The sequence below is a fragment of the Leptinotarsa decemlineata genome, unplaced genomic scaffold (genome assembly GCF_025532065.1).
Source record: "Leptinotarsa decemlineata unplaced genomic scaffold, Ldec_3_MD MMD2_P_RNA_scaffold_2, whole genome shotgun sequence".
Classification (NCBI taxonomy): domain Eukaryota; kingdom Metazoa; phylum Arthropoda; class Insecta; order Coleoptera; family Chrysomelidae; genus Leptinotarsa; species Leptinotarsa decemlineata.
In genome coordinates this window covers 16,981,336-16,993,877 of record NW_027412529.1, presented here as the reverse complement: position 1 = coordinate 16,993,877, position 12,542 = coordinate 16,981,336, and the positions used below count along the sequence as shown (strand labels likewise).

At 36.0% G+C, this 12,542-nt stretch overlaps 1 long non-coding RNA gene across 1 annotated transcript; it reads right to left on the bottom strand.

Annotated features, from left to right (window-relative positions):
* Nucleotides 1-4,627: 4,627 nt before the first annotated feature.
* Nucleotides 4,628-11,394, bottom strand: LOC141486426 (uncharacterized). Its single transcript, XR_012467833.1, has 2 exons — nt 11,283-11,394; nt 4,628-7,088 (listed from the first exon to the last, which is right to left on the bottom strand). It is a non-coding gene; the product is annotated as an uncharacterized lncRNA (long non-coding RNA).
* Nucleotides 11,395-12,542: the final 1,148 nt, after the last annotated feature.

The following is a 12,542-nucleotide window of genomic DNA, read 5'->3' as shown; positions in this document are numbered from 1 at the left end:
GAAGACGATTTCTGTTGAGAACGAACCATGCAGCTCTCAAATGGCTTCTGCAGTTCAAAAATCCCGAGGGCCAAGTAGCGCGCTGCATTGAGAGATTACAAGATTTTGACTTCGAAATAGAACATCGAGCTGGACTAGCCATAAAAACGCAGATGCCCTATCACGGAGACCTTGGCCCCGATGACTGCTCACATTGTCGACGAGCAGAGGAGAAGGAGGCAGCTATTTGTAGAAACACAGCTCTAGACGACAACTGGAAGGATGATAAGATCAAGGAAGACCAAGAGGAAGACCCAGATCTTGGTTTAGTCATCGGATGGAAGAAAAGTAATCAAGACCAACGTGGCAGAGGTAGCAGGTTATTCGCCAGCGGTTAAGTCCTACTGGCACAATGGAACTCCTAACTTTGGAAAACGGAGTTCTGAAGCGGGTGTTGGAGTCTGAAGACGGTGCAGAAGAAAGGCACCAGACAGTGGTACCCAGGAGCAGACGACGGGAGGTGCTCAAGAAATCCATGATGGAGTCACTGGAAGACTCTGGGAGTAACGAAGAACCCTCCAGAAAGTAAGACAACGGTTTTACTGGGTTAATTGTCAAGCCGACGTCAAGGACTGGTGCAGAAGTGTGCTGTATGCGCTGCCAGTAACGGACCTAGGATACGACCGAAAGCTCCAATGCGCTAGTATAACGTGGGCCAGTCCTTTCGAGAGAATCGCCATCGATATCGCCGGCCCGTTCCCAGAGTCCCACCATGGGAACAAATACATCCTGGTAGCCATGGACTACTTCAGCAAGTGGGCAGAAGCCTATGTCCTGCCCAACCAGGAAGCCTTTAACCGTCGCTGACGTCCTGGTAAAGGAATGGATATGTCGAGTCGGTGTCCCATTGGAGCTGCATTCGGACCAGGGCAGAAATTTTGAGTCCAACCTGTTTCCAAGAAATATGTAAACTGTTGGACATTCGAAAGACCAGAACTACAGCCTTACATCCACAGTCCGATGGAATGGTGGAACGAATGAATAGGACTATAAACCGCCACTTGTCCAAGGTAGTCTCTGACCATCAAAGAGACTGGGACCAATACCTCCACCCTGTTCCTGCTGGCTTATCGTTCAGCAGTGCATGAGTCAACCGGCCAAACCCCTGCCAGTATTATAATGGGACGAGAGCTGTGACTTCCTTGCGACCTAAAATTTGGGACCCTCCAGAACAAGACACTGCGTGTGAAGACATGTCAGCAAGCTTCGGCAGAGAATGGACGATATTCATGAACGAGTCCGTCTGAACATTCTTGTGCCAGCGATAGGATGAAGGAGGCCTATGACATCAAGGCGAATGCTGGAGGATTCGAAATCGGTGACCTAGTTTGGCTATACAATCCTAAGCGCCGCCGTGGTTTATCACCGAAGTTGCGGAACTCGTTTGAAGGTCCGTACAAAATCATGAAAAACATTAATGACCTCGTCTACCGAATCCATAAGCCACTTCGAGGAAAGCCTAGGGTCGTCCATTTAATAGACTGGTCCTTATGCTGGAAATCACGACCAAGTTCGCGCCCTCAGACTACCAGAGATGAAATGACGTTCCAGCAATTCATGTCCTTATACTCGAACGGACAGAGGTCGTACATGGGTAACTCGAGAAGAGCCACGAGACCTTTTCAAGGTTCCAGTTGATTACGCCTAGCGCACTGCGTGCAGAGGATCCCAAATGTCCAAGGGCATCGCAGTGTATTCAACAAAAAATTCGGTCAGCTTCAAACATTACGAGAACAGAATCCAGAAGTCGGAGGAGTACTACAGTTGAAGAAGGGTCAGAGAAACATCTTCTACTTGTGACCAAAAGCATTCTCGAGACAAACCGTCCTATGAAGATGTCTGGAGGAGTCTTGCTAGACTGAAGGAGAAGACCAGAATCTCGTGGAGTGGCGATCCCAAAATTAGCCCTGGGGCTCGACAGGCTGGACTGGAGAATTGTGAGAAGCATGTTGGAAACGATCTTCAGATCCAGCGGCATCCAGATTTTGTTGTGTGGTAACCATCTTCCACGACCGAGCATAAAGACTGTGGAGTGTTACTTCCATCGAACTTCACAGTGCAAATATGGAGAGTTCTGCAGGTATCGACACACGCCAAGGATGACATTTCGGGCGAAACGTCTTTAAGGAGGGGCAATGTAATGAATCTGAAGCCGCCCTGACGGTGTCCCAGTCAGGCAACGCATGACGCATACCGCGAAAACTCCGGATGGGTCCCGAAATCCGCAGAGGGATCCGGAACGTTCGTTGACGATATAAAAACGTCGGTATTAATTAATTCTTTAATTCGTTACAGTATTTTAGGTGAAATATCTTTCATTCAAAAGTTCAAAATAGAAAAAATACAAAATAATGATTGAAATTACTATACTATTTGTAATATATTGCAGAACATTTGTCATGAAGTGAAACTTCACAAGTAGAACATCCCTCTAAAGTTTCGTTTTTTACAAACACATACCTTCTTCTAGGCAAATCGGTTAAAATTATATGCTGGGTGTTTATTCGGGCTGGTATTGGATAATTTTTGGTTGAAGTTGGCCCAGATGTTAAATGTGCTGTTCCATATTTTGCCAACAGTGAATTGACCATTTCTCTTCTGAAAGCCAAATTGTCAAGGGATAATCCACAACATCTTGCCATATGGCAGGTATTATTCATTGCCACATCAAATAACCACAAAATAATGGGTACATACCATTTTTTATCTCGCATAGATATTCTATAATTGAATACTCATGTTGCAAAGGTCTCATTATGGGAAACCCACTTAGTCCTATTCTGGCAGAGATTTCCATGGACGATTTGGAGAGAAAAATACACAGTAACCTACTGGTAAGAAGTTTCCTGTATTGGTATAGATATGTGGATGATACTCTGGTTTGTTTCACGGGCACGAACAGACAGTTGACAAACTTTTTGAAGTTCATAAATTTTCTTCACCCATCTATCACATTCACAGTGGAGATGGAACAGGACCAATCTATACATTTTTTGGATTTGACAATAGCAAAAGTTAACAACAAACATGATTTTTCAATTTATCGTAAACCGACACATACAGATATTATCATTCATAATTCGTCCACTCACCCATATCAGCATAAGGTAGCAGCTTTTAACAGTATGATCCGCAGACTGATAAATGTAACATTGTCAGAAGCGAATTTCAATAAAGAACTGAATATAATAAAGTAAATAGCTGTCAACAGTGATTACGATAGTGGTCTGATACATTCTTTATCATCAAAGAAGTTATACAGTCAAGCTTTAAAAAGAAGTTTACCCAATTCGAAGAGAACAGGATAAAAGTTATAGAACCTTAACCTACTTAGGCCAACCCACTACAAATATTTCAGATTTTCTGCACAGCAAAAGTGTAAATACTGCTTTCAAAACCAACAACAACTTGGGCATGCACATTAAAAATAACAAAGATAAAAGTTCAGTTTCAGAAAAATCAGGAGTGTATAAATTATCGTGTGGGTCATGTCCGATGTTTTATATAGGTCAAACTGGAAGAAACGTTCAAACCCGCATAAAGGAACACAAATATAGTTTTCAGAACGGAAAAAATAAATTCCACATCTAATCTCAGAGGGACATGAGTTCAACCATGAATACAAACCCCTCCATTTCCAGAAGAGAGGTTTGAAACCTAACCTGTTGGAGAGTATGGAAATAAACAAATTCAAAAACTCTCATCATCTCATGAACGATCAAACTGAATTGAATAATTCGTTTCAGGTAGATTTATTACTTAGGTAGACGAATAGGTACTAGGTTATAGTATATGAGGTTGTAATTTAAAAGTAACTCTCAATTTTGCTTGAAACACGTGTCGCGGTTTTTGTAAACCCTTATGATGAAAATCATAGAATGAACTCTATTGATTAGTTTTTTAGATATTCTATAATTAGATATGAACGAAAATTGAATACTATTGTAACACTCTCTAAAAATATGTGCAAATTTCATAATCACATGTTCTCCGAGACCAAATTCAATTTCACTTTTTTTCGACGAACCTGTCTTAATGACCACAATACGCAAGACGAGGGCCAAAACCCAGGCTTCAAACGCACGGATGAATTGTTTGCATCCGTAGCGAACAATATATGGAATCATCAATTCATCTATAGAGAGAGACTGGTTAATTGGCATATACTTGATGAACTTCCCATTCAAATATTTATCAGAAGTCTTACTATTGCCATTTTTTCCGACCTAAATATTATGTCACACACAAGATGTAGATTTCTAAAAGTTTCTTCAAATCCCTTCTCATAGAGTTTTACACTAAAACATTTTGCACACTAAAACATTTTGCACATCACTATATTCCTCCCAATACATTCTACCCTGAGAAGGATATTGTACCCGCTAGGAAATACAATTTTAATAAATATGTACATTTCTGAACTGAATAACGTTGAAATTCTATTTTGAGAGGCTGCGTATGTAACAGTATCCCTTACGATGTCATCAACGATTTTTTTTGTTATAAATAACTCAAAAAAATCCAAGGGTTAGTACTGCCACTGAAAGTTAGTGGCATTGGAAAAGATCCTATCCACTTCGAGAACAGCTTCTTTTTTTTTATTTTTTACTTTTTTTAGCGGGTATCATAATGTTTTCAGTAACGTTGAAACTTTCACTATCATTGTCATCATCTTCCAGATCTTGACTTTTGAATTCCTCGGCTGGTGTATTTTTTTATATGAAGTTCTGCTTCTGCTAACAGCTGATTTTTATTCAGCCGATCTGGATCATTTGAGTCCTCTCCCCAGAATCTTCATCCGTTATGTTTCCAGCATCATTAGTTGGAGTCATGTATACATCATATTGATCAGTATCGTCATCATCAATGTCTTTCAGCTCTGCCAATAATTCATGGGTTGTTAAGTGGTCGCTGCCTTGAATTTTAGTAATAATCACTAGTCATTACCCCTCCACACAATGTTAGTTTGTTCATTTTTAACAGATTAGACACTAAACTGAACCTCAAACTGAATCCTACGCATGTGACAACACATATAACATAACCTCAAAGAAACACTTATGTGTTCAGTGGGTGGCTGACAACCCACACGAGTTCTGTGACAAATAACTTCAACGGTATATCATTCTTGCAGAGTGCAGAGTATTTCAACAGAATACTAAATTTCAAAGATTTTTCAATGTATACCTAATCACTACTTATTTTATGTGTCGTTATAAATGTAAGCTGGGTAATGGTAATGGTCACATGAAATGCTTAACGATCGAAATTTTTTCAAAAATTGCTTGAAATAAATACGTAAAAAATTTGTTTGGCATAAAAATTTGATTATAGAACTGAAAAACAGAACAAAAAAATGTCAATTAGCACTGGGTCGTTTACGACCCGCTGAGCATTGATGGATTAAGGATAGTTCAGTGGTCCATCCTAGCACCATTGATGAGACCTGGTGGGTCGAAACAGCGCTGTTTTTGATGTTTCAGACCTGAGTCTTCTGTCGATCCTATAGATGGATCTTTTGTACGAAGAGATTCCATCGTATAGCGATGGTTCTGCCTAGCACCACTGATGATATCTGGTGTAGGCCGCTATATGTTTACAGAAGATATGACGTTCACTCACCATAGGCACCTTATCAGGTTGTTCGACTACTGACCTATTCATTTTGTAGAAATTCATATTGAATGTAGGATAAAGAAAATAAGTTTTATCTAATTTCTACTAAGTTTATCATTTGTTACGAACAGTTTCGATTTATTAGACCATTTTCAAGGAACTAATGGTAATAAATCGAAACCTATTGTGAAAAATAATAAACTTAGAAATTAGACAAAATGTATTTTCTCTATTCTATATTCATACTATCTCAGGTCTTAATATAAATTTTTTGTATGGTCGAAGAAATAGAACCAGGTATTAGACCAAGATAATGAGTTTATTGAGCTCATATCGAATAAAAAAATTAATTCACTAAAACAAATCCTATTGTGTTGTTGACATAAATCTGACTTGATCCAAATATATATTCTAACAGATGTGTGATCAATTTCACTCAAGTCTTTATAATAGGATGTTCCTTCGGAAGAATTTACTGATATAAAGAGATTTTTCGATATCTCCTGCTTGGAGAGATCAAAAATCTCAATTGAGCTGCAAAATGACCCAAAACTGATTGAAAAGTTTGCTGAAAATTAACACTTATATATTTCGATGATGAAAAGATTTCTATGCCGTTGAAGGAACTGTGCACCAGTGGGTATTCATTAGGTTGTTGCAGCGCTACCGCCTAGATAGATGCTTCTACGTATTTTACCTAAATCTCAACTCCCAACTCTGTAACGATGAATAATCTTCCAGTTCTCCAAATTTTGGCATAGCCCACTCTTCACAAAGAAGTATATTGGTGAAGAGTATGACTTACCAACTAAAAGTGAGAACTGAAACCTTAGGACACCAATTCAAAAATTGCGAAGTCATATATGATGAAATTTGACAATATTTGCTGAAAATCCATAACTCACGTATTAAAAAAACACGTTATTTTGAGATTTTCACTTAACAGTTTCATAAAAACGCAACAAGTGTTTCATCATACAATGGCTTCCAAAAGACACGCCCGAAAAAGCCATTGTATGGCGAAACACGTGTTGCGTTTTTGTAAAACTGTTTAGTATTTTAGTAAAAGAAACACCCGAAGGAAGTATTGCATAGCGAAACACATGTTGCGAGTTTGTAAAACTGTTTAGTGAAAATCTCACAAAGTGTTTTATGAATACGTTAATTTGAATTGAATAATGAGTGAATAGTGAAATTTAATAAAATAATGCAACAGATGGACTCAAAGAATCTCTTACAATTTGGTAAGTAGTGAGAAAATAACTTCAAGTGAATAATAGAAAAAAAACTACTTACCAAACGGCTAACGTCCCTGATTCCAAAAGCCTTGTATTAAGAATTCCTGGAACTGATGAAATATCCTACATCTACACTCCTGTACCGATTACGAATACGATACCAACCCACATTTGGTCATGACTTTGAAGTCAGGTCTACAATTGAAGAATTTTCTACTCAATTCAAAATAAATGAAATAAGCTTGATGCAGGAGCATCGAAACTATGATATTCGCGATAAATCCATGATTCAAGTAACCAATACTTGGATGACCTAACTATCGATAGGTTAGATAATAGGTTAGACGTTTCTGGAGAACGCAAAGCATGTTTTTTCTGAAAATTCCACTTCTCACATTTCCTTACCTGTTCTATCGATATTTTCAGCATTGCGGCGTTGCCACTTCCATCAAAAAGTCTTAGCAACTTTATTTTTTTAAATGGAACACTCCGTATATTAATACATTTTTGGAATCGCTCTGGTATTTTGATACTTTTTTGTTGATAATGTCCTATACCTATCTCTATCTGTTTTCGAGATAAAAAATAAATTATGCTAAATATGGTTCAAAACATAGCCTTAATTGAAATTAAGTACATTAGTACTCTCAATTCATGAAAAGTTGATATTATGATGATAGTTTGGAAAAACTCGAAATATTCAAATAACACCAAGAAATCGACTCCATATCATACAGTGCGTGCTAAAATTACTATTATTTCCATTGTGCATAAAAGAAGTCAAAAGTTCGTTTTTTCAAATGAAAACCCCTGTATATCACCCGGTAAATTGAAAGATGGTGAAAAATGCTTCAAGATGATATATCATATTCCTATACCTAAATCGTCAAGTTTTCTCAATAAAGTCGCTTCTTCTAGAAACATTATTTTTTTTTAGAATTTGGACTTAGGTAGCAGTGGAATTATCGAGCTCATAGCAGTTCGGTTACTTTTATAAGTAATTTACAAAGAGTTATCGACGGTGTTTCGAATCATCTTCCAAAATGAATGCAAATATAGATTATTCAAACGAAGTTCTTATGAAATTATTTATTATACACATGAACAAAGTGATCAAATCGTCATCAGAACGTGTGAAAAATTCAACCAAATGTATCCTGAATTAACACCAATGAACGAGAGGAAGTTTGTAAGGTTACAAAATAATTTCCCTAACTATGGCTCAAAGTTTCCAGGGAACAACTGTACCAAAAATCAGTCATTTCTAGGTAAGAAGTAAGATTTTTTGGGATAAAACATGTGAAAGTACAGACAATAACAGAATAGGATGATTCAAAATAACAAAATTGTAAACAAAATATCACATTTTCACAATAAATGCTGAAAATGTTGTCCATGTTTTTTTGTACGCGACTTGTGGTTGCTTTTTCAATTTCCTGGGGATCCAGATCTTCAATACTCCGCACTATTCGCCGTCGCAATTCTTCTTTGGTAGACACTGGAGTACTGTATACCCTTTATTTCGAAACACCCAATAAAAAAGTCAAGTGGCGTGAGATCGGGTGATTTCGATGGCCAATTCCACGGCCCCAAACGCCTAAACCAACGATCGTCGAAGAGTTCGTCAAGTTTCCTGGAAACTTCCTGGGTGGAATGAGCTGGCGCTCCGTCCAGTTGAAACCACGAATTCCTATATTCCTCTAAAGGCAAATTTTCAAGAAAATCGGTTACAGTCGTCCTTAATATTTGGAGATATCTCTCTGCATTCAGTGTGTCTTCATAAATAAAAAAGCTAATTTTATTGTTCTTCAGAATACAGAAAACATTCAGGTCGAATGTTTCTTGAAAAACCATTTCTTTTGTAACATGAGGATTATGATCAGCCCAAAAATGTTTATTCCTTTTATTGAAAATACCATCCCTCGTAAATTTTGATTCTTCGCTCCAAATTATTTTAACAAAAATTCCCGATCTTTCTGTGTATGAATCAAAGGGATTCACAAAAATGCATTCTACGTTTGAAGTCTTCTGCTTTTAGAGCTTGAACTTTGGTAAATTTATACGGATGCATTCCGTGATTTTTCAAAATTCGTTGTACTAAAGCATGTGATACACCTAAATCTTTTTCTGCACTGCTAATGGAAGCTTCTGGATATGCATAAAAATATGCCAAAACGTTAACAGTATTGCCCTCATTTGAAGTAAAAGGTTTTGGTGATGTTGAAGGCGCTTTTAACATGGATCCATAGTTTAAGGAAATTATTTTGTAATCTTAAAATCTTCCTCTCGTTCATTGGTGTTAATTGGATACATTTGGTTGAATTTTCTACAAGTTCTGGCAATGATTTGATCACACTGTCCGTACATAATAAATAATTTCATAAAAACTTTGTTTGAATAATCAATATTTGCATTCATTTCTGGCGATTTTTTGAAACAACGTCAATAACCATTCATCAATTAATTATAAAAGTCACCAAACTGTCATAAGCTTGATATTTCCACGGCTACCTAGAAATCAAATCCTTTAAAAATTATTTTCTGTACAACTGTTATTGAAAATCTCTTTGAAAGAAACACTTCAATCAGAACACCTACCAAAAAATCATTTAGAAAAGTTCACACATGCAGTTTGTGCTATTGATAATATTGAATCCCTGTGAAGTTACTGACGATGACGAAGTAGTATTCAGTCCAACTGTAGAAAGTCCTTCATGACTAACCAATAAACCTCTTTAAAATAACGAGAGTTGGCGTATGTAGTTGTAACATATGACTTGTAATCCAAAGATCGTGTGTTCAAATCCCATGGACCCTATAATTTTTTTTATTATCAGCAGTAACGTTATACAAAAAAATTGTATGATACATTTGTTAAAGTGATTTTATATTGCTCGTGAGTTTGCTCCACTTGCTCACGCTCGTTTTGCAATAATTTCCACTCACAAAATAAAATGCCACTTTCAAACGTGAATAACTATTTTTCCACAAAAACGGCTGTATTAAGAAAACTTGACGATTCAGGTATAGGATATGTATATCATCTTGAAGCATTTTTCACCATCTTTCAATTTATCGAGTAATATACCGGGGTTTCCATTTGAAAAAATGAACTTTCGACTACTTTTATGCACAATGGAAATAATATTAATTTTAGCACGCCCTGTATGATATGGAGTCGATTTCTTGGTGTTATTTGAATATTTCGAGTTTGTCCAAACTATCATCAAAATATCGACTTTCCATGAATTGAGAGTACTGATGTACTTAATTTCAATTAAGGCTATGTTTTGGACCATATTCAGTACAATTTATTTTTTATCTCGAAAACAGATAGAGATAGGTATAGGAGATTATCAATAAAAAAGTATTAAAATAATAAAGCGATTCCAAAAATGTATTAATATACGGAGTGTTCAATTAAAAAATATATAATTGCTAGGACTTTTTGATAGAAGTGGCAACGCCGCAATGCTGAAAATATTTTAGATCGATAGAACAGGTAAGGAAATGTGAGAGGTGACATTTTCAGAAAAATCATGCTTTGTGTTTTCCAAAAACGTCTAACCTACCATCGACCGTGAGTCACTCTGTATATGTCGAAATAGATATGTCACATATTTGACATGCATTAATATGCATTATGGCATGGACAGTTTTTGAGATATTTATAAAAAAGGGCAATTCTTTGCGGAATAACAAAAATACTATTAGCATGTCAAGCTCATTTATTTGAAAATTAAGTTTTTTAAACCGTGTAAGACATTAAAGAAATGAATAGTTGACTGGTGATAATTATTTTCAAATGGGGCTCAGTTGCTTAGTTTCAATACTAACAACTTTCGTGAAAAATGAAACTTTTTCCGAACCCTTTGAAAAAGGTATCTATCATGAGTTTTCTTCAAAAACTTTCAATTTTGGTGTTTGAGTTTTCAAGAAGTGAAAAGATTATGTGTGATATTCAACACCGATTTCAGAAGAGTGAATCGATAACTTGTGCAATAACGAGAACTTAATTGAATACATAAAGGCAAATAGAGGCGGATGTGACATGGATGTTTTATGTGACCTTAGTCGTGCTTTCGAATTTCCAAATTGTATGATTATGGCGTCCATTTAGAATGAATTTGAGCTTTCATTAGAGGGAGATATCATGTGTGAAAGTGCAATATCTAGAAAACAATTTTATAGAGAGAATAAATGTTCATAATACCAAAATTGTTACAGGGGTCCCCCGGGGCTCAGTATTAGGCCCTATTTCATTAATTTTATATGACAATGATTTGGCACAATTTTTTTCTGGATTAATATTAGCCTATGCTGATGAACATTACTATTGATATATCATGGATAATACACCAACGAAACTAGCCTGTTTGTTCCACTTACCCTACATTCATTTCAATTCGAATTACACTAATACTGAATGTCAAGCTTCTTTCATGCCATTGTTCATGCTAATTATGAGCATGCATGGACGCAAACTGAAAGAAGCACTGTAGTCATCTTATTTACATATGATATTGAAAACTTACAGGTGATGAAATTTCTTGGTACCTATTTAGATTCTAATCTAAACTGGGAAAAACAAGTAGACAATACATGTTCTAAAATAAATAAAGCATACTATGCAATAAAGCAACTGAAATCAACATTAAGGAAATCAGCGTTACTCAGCATTTATTATGCTATGGTATACTCCCATATCAATTTTAATATTATGATCTGGGGGATGGCAAATGATTTTATGAGAGTTTTTGTTGCCCAAAAACGAATTATAAGACTTATATTCAATATGAACTACAGGGACAGTTGCCGTGCTATCTTTATTGAGAAAAAAATGTTAACAGCGCCTTGCATCTTTATCTTGAAATGCATAATTTTTGCTAGGGAAAACCCTAATCTCTTCACAGAGAACGCCACTGTCCATAACTACAATACCAGAAATGGACATCTATTGCAAATCCCTCAACATCGTATGTCATTTTTCAAAAAATCTCCACAGTACAATGCTATCACCTGCTTCAATAAGATACCAGATAAATTTAAAAAGGTCAAGAGTAACTAAAATTTCACAACAATATTAAAAATCTTCTAATACAGAAATGCTATTATAGTTATCAGGACTTCTTGAACGACGATCTCCCAAACAACTCAAATACATTTTAATTTAAAGTTTTGTCTGGCATTCCTAGTCTAACATTGTTATTAAGTATATATTTCTGCTTATTTTGTGTGTGCCTTATCACTGCGATGTAAGTTCACTGAATGTACTAATCATTTGATTATTTGACTTGGGGTCCTCATACTGTCATATTTTAAATATATACCCTGACTTACCACATATACCAAGTGTATCGCGTTTTGGTCAATAAATATTATCTTATCTTATCTTATCTCATCTAGCTACCATCGTTTCTGAGTTACGTCATGTTTTTCGAGAATATGCATTTTTTAAGAGTTGCTGTAACTTTTTTCTTGTCAGAAGTTTTCTGTTACATACATATATAGAATTTTAATGGTGTCAAAAACAAATTTTTTTGAATGAGATATTAATAGTTATTGATGGACAACTATTTTTTATTGAGACGCCCTCTTTATTCTTGCATATTCTAATAGAGCTGAAAATTACTTTACCAAAAACGTAGT